A 13700-nucleotide genomic window follows, 5' to 3' on the forward strand; every position below is an offset into this window, starting at 1 on the left:
CTAGATGTCCATCTACAGACGAATGGGTAAAGAAGATGTGGTATATATACACAATGGAATACTATGCAGCCATCAAAAGAAATGAAATCTTGCCATTTGCGACGACGTGGATGGAACTAGAGGGTATCATGCTTAGCGAAATAAGTCAATCGGAGAAAGACAACTATCATATGATCTCCCTGATATGAGGGAGAGGAGATGCAACATGGGGGGTTGAGGGGGTAGGAGAAGAGTAAATGAAACAAGATGGGATTGGGAGGGAGACAAACCATAAGTGACTCTTAATCTCACAAAACAAACTGAGGGTTGATCGGGGGAGGGGGTTGGGAGAGGGGGGTGGGGTTATGGATATTAGGGAGGGTATGTGCTATGGTGAGTGCTGTGAAGTGTGTAAACCTGGCGATTCGCAGACCTGTACCCCTGGGGATAAAAATATATGTTTATAAAGCTGATAAAAAAAAAAAAAAGAAAAAGAAAAAAAAAAGGATGAATACCCAAGTTTTGTAGCAACATGGACGGGACTGGAAGAGATTATGCTGAGTGAAATAAGTCAAACAGAGAGAGTCAATTATCATATGGTTTCACTTATTTGTGGACCATAACAAATAGCATGGAGGACAAGGGGAGATGGAGAGGAGAAGGGAGTTGAGGGAAATTGGAAGGGGAAGTGAACCATGAGAGACTACGGACTCTGAAAAACAATCTGAGAATTTTGAAGGGGTGGGGGGGTGGGAGGTTGGGGACACCAGGTGGTGGGTATTGTAGAGGGCACGGATTGCATGGAGCACTGGGTGTGGTGCAAAAATAATGAATACTGTTATGCTGAAAAAAAAAATGGCAACATTTGTATTAATACACAATGCTTGATCCTTCTCAGAGCATTTCAATTATGAATGCTAATGTCTGCCCACAGAAATAAATTAGAGTGCTGGAGCTGGATTCAGAACCATTCTGGTGTGTTTTATGCTCAGACAGTATCTCTCAAGACCAGCTTTCCACTCATCAGGCACCAATGTGGAATGACATATTTGGAGGATGCTCCAAGCACTCCACTCCTATCAGCCATCTCCCCCACCAGAACTGACCCTCAACACTGGAGTCTATGTGCAATGCTGTGAGTTCCATGTCAGGGTTACATGTATATCCTCAAAATGACTGGAAGTACATTTATGGAATTGGTGCCTGTAATCTTGGGCATCAAAGTCACCATCTACCTTACACCACTGTACTGTGATGCCTCTGGGGTTTTTTTACTAGTTCTTGTATGGGTTCTGGTGTTTGAGATGATACTGTACCATGGTTAAAAATGTAGTCTTTCACTATGTCAAGAACTGAGTTATCTGACTGAGCAGATAAACAAGGCACATCAAACAGTATGGTCATTTCTGGTAACCTGTCCAGCTGAATGTGTGAGGCTTTTTTGGTAAAGCATCCCAGTTTCTCATTCTGTTTTCACATACCACCAAGACTCGGCTTTTCTCCTTCTTGGACTAAATCCTCTGCAATGTTAGTCCCAGGCTCTCTGACTTCTGGAAGTCGTCTATTGGCTTAGTAGTCTCCTGTTCAGTGGTGTTCACCTCTTATAAAAGAGACAGCAGTCATTTATCCTGGAGCTTCCCTTTAAATCACTAAAATGCCATATCAGGACCTCCTTTGTGATGCTCTCTCTTGGATCTCTGGGACAGCAAGTTAATCCTTTCTAAGTCACGATCCTTTTCTGAGAATCTCATGAGAGATTTATAGACTCTCTCTCTCTCTCTTTTTTTTTTTGTTCTTTTTTTTTTTTTTTTTTATAAACATATATTTTTATCCCCAGGGGTACAGGTCTGCGAATCGCCAGGTTTACACATTTCACAGCACTCACCATAGCACATACCCTCCCCAATATCCATAACCCCACCCCCCCTTTCCCAACCCCCCTCCCCCCAGCAACCCTCAGTTTGTTTTGAGATTAAGAGTCACTTATGGTTTGTCTCCCTCCCAATCCCATCTTGTTTCATTTATTCTTCTCCTACCCCCTTAACCCCCCATGTTGCATCTCCTCTCCCTCATATCAGGGAGATCATATGATAGTTGTCTTTCTCCGATTGACTTATTTCGCTAAGCATGATACCCTCTAGTTCCATCCACGTCGTCGCAAATGGCAAGATTTCATTTCTTTTGATGGCTGCATAGTATTCCATTGTGTATATAAACCACATCTTCTTTACCCATTCGTCTGTTGATGGACATCTAGGTTCTTTCCATAGTTTGGCTATTGTAGACATTGATGCTATAAACATTCGGGTGCACGTGCCCCTTCGGATCACTACGTTTGTATCTTTAGGGTAAATACCCAGCAGTGCAATTGCTGGGTCATAGGGTAGTTCTATTTTCAACATTTTGAGGAACCTCCATGCTGTTTTCCAGAGTGGTTGCACCAGCTTGCATTCCCACCAACAGTGTAGGAGGGTTCCCCTTTCTCCGCATCCTCGCCAGCATCTGTCATTTCCTGACTTGTTAATTTTAGCCATTCTGACTGGTGTGAGGTGGTATCTCATTGTGGTTTTGATTTGTATTTCCCTGATGCCGAGTGATATGGAGCACTTTTTCATGTGTCTGTTGGCCATCTGGATGTCTTCTTTGCAGAAATGTCTCTGCATGTCCTCTGCCCATTTCTTGATTGGATTATTTGTTCTTTGGGTGTTGAGTTTGCTAAGTTCTTTATAGATTTTGGACACTAGCCCTTTATCTGATATGTCATTTGCAAATATCTTCTCCCATTCTGTCAGTTGTCTTTTGGTTTTGTTCACTGTTTCCTTTGCTGTGCAGAAGCTTTTGATCTTGATAAAATCCCAAAAGTTCATTTTTGCCCTTGCTTCCCTTGCCTTTGGTGATGTTTCTAGGAAGATGTTGCTGCGGCTGAGGTCAAAGAGGTTGCTGCCTGTGTTCTCCTCAAGGATTTGGATGGATTCCTTTCTCACATTGAGATCCTTCATCCATTTTGAGTCTATTTTCATGTGTGGTGTAAGGAAATGATCCAATTGCATTTTTCTGCATGTGGCTGTCCAATTTTCCCAACACCATTTATTGAAGAGGCTGTCTTTTTTCCATTGGACATTCTTTCCTGCTTTGTCGAAGATGAGTTGACCATAGAGTTGAGGGTCTATTTCTGGGCTCTCTATTCTGTTCCATTGATCTATGTGTCTGTTTTTGTGCCAGTACCATGCTGTCTTGATGATGACAGCTTTGTAATAGAGCTTGAAGTCCGGAATTGTGATGCCACCAACTTTGGCTTTCTTTTTCAATATTCCTTTGGCTATTCGAGGTCTTTTCTGGTTCCATCTCTCTCTCTTTTTAAAAAAATATTTTATTTATTCATTTGCAGAGAGAGAGCTAGAGAGGGAACACAAGCAGGGGAACAGGGAGAGAGAGAAGCAGGCTTCCGGCTGAGCAGGGCACCCGATGTGGGGCTTGATCCCAGGACCTTGGGATCATGACTTGAGCCAAAGGCAGACGCCTAATGACTGAGACACCCCAGTGACCCGATTTATAGACTCTCTTCCCAGAAAAGTGATAATCCCTATCCTGTTTCTGTGCCTCCCGCAACAGCAGCTCAGGTGCAGCTCCCCTGTCCCCTTTACCCGGATGTACAGCTGTGAGCTGTGCTTGCAGCTTCCTCACTTCCCATCCATCACGTGAAGTAGCTCTTTGGAGGGAGAAACAGACTCTGAAGAAAACCAAAATTCTTGGTTTGATACGTTATGCTCGAGCTGTTTTCAGCATGACTTTTGCTCTTTCCAGATTGGTTGACCCGTGTTGGCAATGAGAAAGAGTAAAAGAGACCAATAGCCCCATCTGACTGCATATGGTACCTCTCAGCCTGTGGTTGATGGTGTGAATGCCTGGGGGGCAGGGGGCAAAAGGCCAGGTCAAATGGTCCTTTTATAACAAAGAAGTCAGGGAACCAGGCCAACTAGTTGATTGTCCTAACTTCTAACTCCCAAATCCAAATCCTGTATTCACCTAGCAGTTATTTCAGATGAAGAGGAAAAATCTCTTCATCTATTTTCTAATTATTCCAGTTGGTTTTGAGAAATAAAAACTTTTTCTGGTTAAATTATATGCAACTTCTAAGGAAGAATTTAAGAGAGTTGAGCCAGGGGAATTAACACTGAAATGATTTTTATAAGCTTCAACAACATTATGACTCAGGAATAAAGTAATAATTTTAAATGCTTTGAATGTTTTATGAGAAGAAAATGAGTTAGGTACTGAGGAAGAGTCCAAGAGTTGTCATTTGGCATTGCATTCCTCCCATCTCATACATTCCCTAGAGTGATGACCTCTAACTGAAGGTTACAAGAATAAAGCATGGCATGATGTAGAGGATGGAGATGTAGAGGGTATTAGCCCAGGGAATGTGTGGGCTGAATACGCTCCCATTATGTCAGCATGAGATTATTTGGATCCATGTTTTTTCCTCCATGGGCCTGAGACCAGGTGGGACCTTTGGTTTCCTCTGACTCTGTTATTTCTTGAGTTTCCAGGACTGCCTGTTGGAAGGGGAGGTAAACGTGTAACGGACAGCAAGCCCCATATGCCCTGGGACTAGGCATTTGGTATGCTGCTCATGGTGCTGCTGTCACAGACTCTGACCTTTCTGCCCATCTGGGACCCACCCGCCCCTTTCTGTCTCAGTGAACCCCTTCATCCTAGCCCACTGTCTTCCTGGACAGAGGAGTCTGCCCGGCTTTATCTTCTCCAGGCCCGTTCTCTCCCTGGCTCATTTTGAACAAAACTCCAGTACTACTCACCACCCTGTTCTTTCTCTTCCAGGATCACATGCATGAGGGACAGTTTAGCTAAATGAACTTATTAACCTTTATTGAATGTTTATTGTGTGTACCAGGCACTGTTCTAAATGCTTTGCTCATATGAACTCATTTAATTCTCTTGTTGACTATGTGAGGTCCATATTATTATCCCCATGCAGTAATTGTCCCAAGTTAACACAGGTATTAGGGGACAGAGCCAAGATTCAAATACAGATAGTTTGGTTCCCAAAGGCTGAACTCTTAACCATCACATTGTAAGGCCTCTGTAAATAAACACCCAGGTGGTAAAATGGGAAAGCCAGACCAGCACGTGGAATCATTTAATATTTATTGTATTTGTATTCTGTACCAGGCTCTTATGCCTGCAATGACAGATCCTAAGTCATACTAGATAACAATTTTACATTCTCTGAGTTCCCAAACTAGTAAACAATAAAACAAAGGACACTGTGATCATGACTAGAAGAAAATGCAGTCTCATTTACTAAGAGAGCACAGAAGAGAGAGTGAGCAGTCCCTGGACAGAGGATCAGGGAACCCTTCATGGTTGAGCCAGAGTTTGATCTGGACCCAAGCATTGTATTTGGGCTTTAGAAGGGAGGAGAAAAGGCAGCAATTCCAGGAAAGGGACCAAGAGAGTCTCTTTGTACAAGGTCAGCATATAATTCTGGATAAGAACCAGAATAGGGGCAGAACATAGAGCTGAGAAGGCAAGGCTAGAATTTAGAAAACCTCATATGCCAGGTTAAAGAGTTTGTATAAAAACTGAAAGGCGACATACGTCAGAGGTCTTGAGCATGCTTCAGGAGAAATGACTGGGCAGTAGAGTAGGACATCAATCGGAACTAGGAGCAACAAGATAGGAGGTAAGGCAGTTTCTTAGAAGGGTCACTAAGTAGTGGGCACGCGGGGACGGGGGGAGAAGTGAACTTGAGAGCCATCTAAAAAGTTGGGACAAAAGTCTTACTCAGTTGGATATGAGAAGTGAGGAAGAGTGAACTGTTGGAGCTGGTGGGAGTCAGAGTGCCCAGGCCCTTGCCCATGGCTGAGTATCTTTTCCCTTCACCTGATTTCTTAGCACACCTCACCCAACAAACATCAAGTGAAAGGCCTCCACTTCCACTACTCTGCCTTCTGTGACCCTCAGAAGAGGCAGAATAAAGTGGGTCTTGGCTGAGATCAAACCCCTCTTGGTACCTAAGAAACTGATACTGACAAGTGCATAGAGCACTTCCTAAAAATTTGTGAGGCTCCATTTAGAAATTGCATCAATTCTTATAGCCACAGTTCTTAAAAAGAGTCAGGGGAACTCCCAAAGTAGCCCAGAGAGCCACAGCTCAAACAATGATAGGTCGAGTTAATTGTTTACTTATACCTTTGTTTTATTCTGGGATCTCAGGGAGGGAAAAAGATGAAGTACTATTTTGAGAAGGGCTTTGAGAACAGGTGTGATCTACTGAGCAGCAATGTTGGCTGTGGATACAGGAGGGGGAATAATGGAAATGGACCACATACAAGCTATCCCAACTCAGGCCCAGTTTTTGTGGGATCCTGGAGTTAAAATGGGGGACCATCTATAGGGACAAGATCCCTTGGGTATCTCTAGGGGACTTTGGGAGTATGGCTTTTTTTCTGTGAGAACATTTTAATGGAAATGTCAATAGCCTTAAAAAAGAAATGGAGATTACCTTGCTTCACTAGGAGCCTTAGGAGACTAGCAGATATGTTGGACCTAGTTTTGGCAAATGATTTCACTTCCTCCCTTCAAAAGGAAGAACAGGACCTAGTGTGATGGATACATGGGTATCTTCACTGACTGAGATTTATATTTTCTTATTAGTACTGGTCTGAAGGGACCAACTGCTCTTCTTCTGCTAGTGGTTCCTTTCCCTTGGACCCAAAAGAGTGAGATAATGAGACAGAGCTGGATGGCTTAGACCTGTCTCTCCTTCCTTGACAATAATTTCAGGGCATGTGTGCTTTTGGTACAGCCATGTGATAGTGAAGGGCAATTCCAAAGTCACAGGGTTGTTCCCAAACCATGCCTGGACTCAGTCGAGGTTGAATGACCTAGACATAAAATCCACTGCCCTTTTCATGACTGCAAACTGGAATACCAAATGTTGCTTTCTTCATGTGACTTTGTCACCTGTCAGTCAATTTGCTCAGAGTCCGCTGCTTGCCCAACTATCACTTCTCTTATTCAGATGAAAGCCAAAGTGTTACATAATATACAATCTATATTCTCCATTGGTTCCTACCAATGACACTTCATAAAAGAGGCTGATGTGACTGCCTAAAACCCAAAGTGTTAATTTCACCAATCCTAAGAGATCCTCTTTTTCTTCTTAGGGGCTGTTGGAGTGGAGTGGTTGTATTAAGCTGTTACCTCTAAATTTATCTAGTATGAGTCAGGTAATGGCCAGCATTGCATTTATCCTAATTTGAACTGATGCCTGATCTTATGAGCAGACGTCAGTCATTTTAGAGGTAGGGGCATAAATAAAACTTGGCAGTGACTTGGAAGAATCTTTCACTCAAAGGCTGGAATCAAGATTCTCTGAGCTATGAATTCATTAGGAGGTGGCATTGGTAAGAGATGGCGGTAGAGGCCAATGAAGCAACGTTGCCGTATCTAGAGGCTGACCTGGTTAGAAGTGGGACACTCCTCAGTGAACCCAGAAATCCTTCCTCCTTGACTGATTAGTAGAAAACACCATGTTCCCTATATGTATGAGTTTTACCTTTTGCTCTTTGCATTACGTGAATATTCAACTCAGCCAATAAGGAATTTGGAAGAAACATTTTCATGTGTGATTGTTTGAAATATTTTCACATAGATCAATAAGATGGAAACATAACTCTTTAGAGCGTTTAAATCCACAGCAACTCAAAGAAGCCATTTTGCATGATTTATACTAGAATTTATCCAAGGTTGTGACAGGTCCCAAAGATAAGCATCCTGGGGTTTATGATGGTTGCATAATAAATCGAGCTGAGTATAACAGGAGAGGTCAAACATCCAAAAGCAAACCCCTTATCTACCACCAAATCTTTTTTTAAAAAAATTAATCCCTAGAAAGAGGTCACACTGTTACTTTTGCTATGTTGGGATTCAAGCAAATTCGCTTGTAATTGTACCCAGGAGAGATATCTTAGCCTCTACTTGAAAAGCAGCGACAGGAGGGGAAATAATTCCAGGTGGGAGGTTTTTTCATGGTCCATCAAATCTCATACATAGGTTTCTTATTTTAAAATAGAAAAAGCTGGTCAGGATGGTTTTGTTTTACTCTCTTGCCTCAACCTTTTTAATACCTACTTGGTTTCATATTTGACAAACAATGATCATGACACGGCTGTTTGCCTGGCAGAGTACTAAGCATATTTGCCCAGTTTTCGCACTAAATCACTTAACACTAAGAAAAAGATATTCAGATCTTCATTTCAAAGATTACGAGACTGGATTTCGGAAATACGCGGTACATCACCCAAGGTCACACAGCAAGGAAATGGCATCTCAGGGATTTGAACAAGGTTTTCTCCAAGCCTCGGATTCTTCAGATGGCAAAATGCCATCTCTTTAATATTACGTCTGCATTATGAACACATTTTTATATCTAAAGTGTTGATGTATTGATCTCTTTATGTATAAAACTGCACTTTTTATTTTCAATTTTTGAGAATGTAGAAAACAGAAAATATGCTTCTTGTTTATTGAAGCAATGTTAAGTGCATTTAAAGTATAGATCTTGATTTTATAAAATACTATCTGATAATCTCTTATTAGATCAATAAAATTATACAGTAAAGCCATTTTAAATGGAATTTAACAAGCACAGAGTTTATTCTAAATACAATACTTTTTAATCCCTAAAATATCAACACAGGTGAAATCCCAGAGTAACTGTATAACACTTTCAGTTGCCTCATCTATAAATAAGAAGGCAGGTATTTTAATTTTTATTGTTTTACCCTTATAACCCATGTCTCTGCAGTTGGTTAGTTTAATTCAAGGCAAGTCTCAGACCCAAATTGAGGCAATTACTATCCCATTATGAGAGGTAATTAATACATCGTTCATTCAAATTACTGAAGATTTTGATTTCCAGTATTTTCACCTGGTAGATCTTTAAAATGCCAGACCTCATACTCTGTAGGGAAGTAGCTTAACACACTGATTGTTCACTTTTCCTACAATTCCTAGTCTGGACATTCTGTGCTATGAGACTGTCAAGTTTCTATTTTGCATCCTTCTAGTCAAGGAACTCTCATCCTGTATTTCTAACTCTTTCCCCTCTGAGGGCTTCCTTCCCTGACCTCACTGACCATTTTGTCAGAGGTGAAACAGTGACATTCTCCCTTTTCAGTCAAGTACCTAATGGATGTCAATTCCTAGAGTTTCCTCACTCAAGCAAAGTAGAAAATCAGAGACAATATTCCCTTCCTGTGAAAGTAATCACTTGGGATAGCAGAAAACCCCAGAAATCTCCAAATTAAGATGACTTTCTGGCTGGAGGACATCTGCTCTTCATAATGGCATCTTTGGAAAAGAAGGATCTCTCAGCTGCTCCTCCTCATGGCAATTTCTAGCCCTGTATTTTCTACTGGAGCCCTTCTGCCTTTAGGAATTGCTCCAAGCTACATGGGTTTTGAGAAAAGTTATATTATTTTTAAATCTACCGTCTGATTTTTTTCTTACTACAGAGCCTGTTAGTGGTAGCTGTGAGACCATGGAGCTAATCTGTGGATCAGTTTTTTGAAAGTTTCTTTTTTTTTTTTTTTAAAGATTTTTATTTATTTATTTGACAGAGAGAAATCACAAGTAGGCAGAGAGGCAGGCAGAGAGAGAGGAGGAAGCAGGCTCCCCGCTGAGCAGAAAGCCCGACGCAGGGCTCGAACCCAGGACCCGGGATCATGACCTGAGCCGAAGGCAGCGGCTTAACCCACTGAGCCACCCAGGCGCCCCGAAAGTTTCTTTTTAAAGTTCCAAAGAATTCCACCAGAAAGTAAACAAAGACATCTCAGTTGCACATGGGTAGTTCCTGCCTTATGCCCTTTCCACCATGTTGCAAGGGAGAGCTGAGATCCACTGATTCCCTGGCTGGGTTGAATATTCATATACTAATGTAACAAACACTAAGTATTTACTTTTTACAAGTCACAGTTCCAAGCACTGGAGAATACAGGATATAACCAAAGAGAAAAATTCCTCCCTACATCAAACTTATTTTCAAGTAGGAAAGAGAGACAATAAAACACATATATAAAATATGTAAGATAATATATGATAAATCAGGGAGAACATTCTGAATTGTGTGTAGGCTGCCATGTTCTTCAGCCCCTCCTCACCCTTATTCTCTTCAGACCATGTCTGAATTCAAATTACTGGGCATAATGTACATTGACTTTGCTGCCTATATAATATCCTTACTACCTTGTTCTTTACTAACAGAATTCTGATTTTCTCTGGGCAACGTCGTACTGATTTTCCCAGACTCATTTGCAGCTGTAGAAGGCAATGCAACTCAGTTCTAGTCATGAGATCAAGCAAACAAATGTTCCTGAGCTGGTTGTCTCTGAGTCTTTAGAGAAGACTATATTTTCCTTCAGCTTTATTCCTGCCAAGGATATGGACATGATTTCTGGAGTTGCAGCAGCCACCTTGCAATCAGGAGGCAAGGTCATAACAGAGATCACATAGTGGGAAAATGGAACTTAAGCAGCTGTATCAACCTGGACTACCTGCTTCACTCAGCACCAACCATCGTATGACCTCTGGGGGGCTCCATCCACATTGCAGCCTCTGCAAGTGGAGCACATTGAGCCCCAATTCTAAAGTCAGCACCTGGATGGCCCAATGGGTTGAGTCTCTGTCTTCAGCTCAGGTCATGATCTCGGTGTCCTGGGATGGAGCCCCACATTGGGCTCTCTGCTCAACGGGGAGCCTGCTTCCCACCTCTCTCTGCTTACCTCTCTGCCTACTTATGATCTCTGTCTGTCAAATAAATAAATAAAATTAAAAAAAAATAAAGTCTGCAATATGTAAGAGATTCTTGGGAATTGTGTAATACCGCAGCACTGTGTGTGTGTGTGTGTGTGTGTGTGTGTGTGTGTGTATGTGTGTGCATGTGTGTGTGAGAGATAATCTTGTGGTTTATTCATGGTAGTATTACATGCAGCCAAACACAACCTTACACCCTGATTTACTAGAGGATTAACAGTAGCTGCATTTCCTCTTCTAACCTTTTCTCTCAGGAAACACACAGGCACATACTCAAGTAAGTCCAAGGACAATTCAAGTGTCTTACACGGCAGTAATGCAACAGGTCACTGTCAGGTTGGTTCATCTGGCAAGTTCGTTTTCTTGCCCACCCAACAACTTTTAGGAGACCAACTTGTTCAGGAAGGAGAATTCAAGAAAAGAGGAGGTTGAAAGCATTAGGCTGTAAGTCAAACAATCAGAACTCTATCTCACATGACAGATTCAAGGGGTGGCTGTTCCTCAACCCCATATCCAGGTGCTCACCTGTCAAGACATCTTTCAAGCCAATCCTCCAGAATCTAGAATCTGTGTCCATTGTCATTCAACAGATTCAGCCTCATATGTCTTGCTCAAGCCATTGCATTTGCTTTAACCTTCATCTCCTTGTCTTCATTTATGTTCCTTCTAAATAAGTCTCCATATTACCACAGACTTGCCTTCCTCAGAACTGCATGTCCTACCACTTTCTTTCTTTAGAACTTTCTTCAGCCAAATACTGCCTTCTGAATAAAGTCCAGACGCCTTAACTTGGCACACTAAGTTCCTTATTTTATGGCAGCATTTCACTTTCCAGCTTCAATTCCTGCCACTCACTGCTTCTTGACAATATCTCAGTACATGGTGCCATTTATAATTTTGTGTCTTTCTTTTTCATGGGTTTTCTTTCTGTAAGAATGTTCCTCTTCTTCTCAACTTTCTGTGTTCCCCTCATTCTTCTTCAAGGCTTAGCAAATAGAACTGCCTCTGAAGATTTTCCTGATGGATGCAGACACTTGGTTATTCCTTCCCCTGAACTTTTCTTCTTTTTAAAAAAGATTATTTATTTATTTATTTATTTATTTATTTTAGAGAGAGCGAGAATGTGGTGGGGAGGGGCAGAGGGAGAGGGAGAGAGAGTTTTAAGCAGGCTCTATTCTGAGTGTGGAGATCCACTCAGGGCTTGATCTCATGACCCTGAGATCACAATCTGAGCCACAACCAAGAGTCAGATGCTCAACCAACTGTGCCACCCAAGCACCCCTACCCTGGATTATTCTTTACATATCACTTGGTACTACCTCATAATAACACTTACTTTATCCCCATTACAATGATCAGCTTTCATTTGTTTCTAACTGTCTCCCTTTCCATATAATGGAATCCTCAAGGATTTATTTCCTCATCTTATTAATCTTTATACTAATTTTTAGTATAAGTGCTTGGCGTAGGATGAGTTTTCTAAACATGAGCTTAAAATTTTTTTAAATTCTGGGGCTCCTGGGTGGCTCAGTCGTTAAGCGTCTGCCTTCTGCTCATGTCATGATCCCAGGGTCCTGGGATCGAGCCCCATTTCTGGCTCCCTGCTCTGCAGGAAGCCTGCTTCTCCCTCTCCCACTCCCTGTGCTTGTGTTCCCTCTCTTGTGGTCTCTCTCTCTCTCTGTGTCAAATAAATAAAATCTTTAAAAAAATTTTTTTTAATTCAAAATTTAATCTAGGTAATTGTCTCCATCATAGGTGACATGGTTAAGTCAGAGATGAGAATGAAGTAACCAAAAATTCCAAATGCAAAGCTTCTGAATTATTTGGAATCCGAGTCAAAGCCTTGAATTATGTTGAAAATTACTAATCTGAGACCATTCCTAAAATAGAGACTTTGAACTGCATTCAGGATAATATCCGTGCACAACATAACTATTAATAGATATGTGTGGATACATTTTCATACACTTAATGGCAGAAAATATATCTTAATATATTTTGCTACTAAACAGAGCAATAGTATTTTATGAGATTATATAAGTATACATATTAATTTTCAGTTGGCTGGTATAAGAACTCATCTAATTTGATTAGATTGCAGTGGTATAAACAATACATATTGATACCAAGGGAGCCTATTGTATTTAATGTTGATGGATGCTAACAACGGCATTCATATATGGTTCCAATAGCAGTGACTAGAAACATTGCTTTTAGGTGCAAACCTATTAATAAATAAAGCTCATTATAAAATGTCATCCAGTGAGCCTATCTTTCCCCACTAGAGAAAAAAAATACAGCTTAAAGCTTATATGTGACATGTCTAAGGGAATTGAGCTAGAAGACAGATGCACAATTACTGTGCTCTGTATTGGAAATTCTCAGGTTGTTATGAGAAAGTGGAGCCAGGAGGGCGTGGCTTGCACAAAATTATACACTGAGCAGTGGCATTCCTCTATCCTCTCCCTCTCTGTCTCTGTCTCAGCCCCTCTCCTTTTCTCTCCCAAATGGACACTTTGTTGGTGCCCATTGTATTTGAATAGGCCACTATCTCGTCTGTACTTTAGAACACATCAGTATACACTGCGCGTATGTGTGTGAGAGAATTAACTTTGCACCGAAGTAATTGTTTAACACTCTATACATCTCATTCAAGTTCACATTTCAAAGGTAGTTCCTGAGCATTTTAAACGTCCTGATCATGAGTCTGCATGTCAAAGGAGGCTTAAACTGGCACTTCAATAGGGCCACCTGAATCTCTACTAGCCTCTTGCTCTTTAATATAGTTCAGAGACCAGTAACCGGCCTTTCCCTACGAGCTTGTCAGGATGTAGAATCTCAGACCCTCAGCCCAGACTTAATGAATCAGAGTCTGCATTTTC

At 41.4% G+C, this 13700-nt stretch overlaps 1 pseudogene; it reads right to left on the reverse strand.

The window, feature by feature from the left end:
• Window positions 1–920: 920 nt before the first annotated feature.
• The window catches only part of LOC125109801 (cytokine receptor-like factor 3), a 30272-nt pseudogene continuing 17492 nt past the window's right edge, over window positions 921–13700 (reverse strand).

This window comes from Lutra lutra, chromosome 9 (assembly GCF_902655055.1).
Source record: "Lutra lutra chromosome 9, mLutLut1.2, whole genome shotgun sequence".
NCBI lineage: Eukaryota > Metazoa > Chordata > Mammalia > Carnivora > Mustelidae > Lutra > Lutra lutra.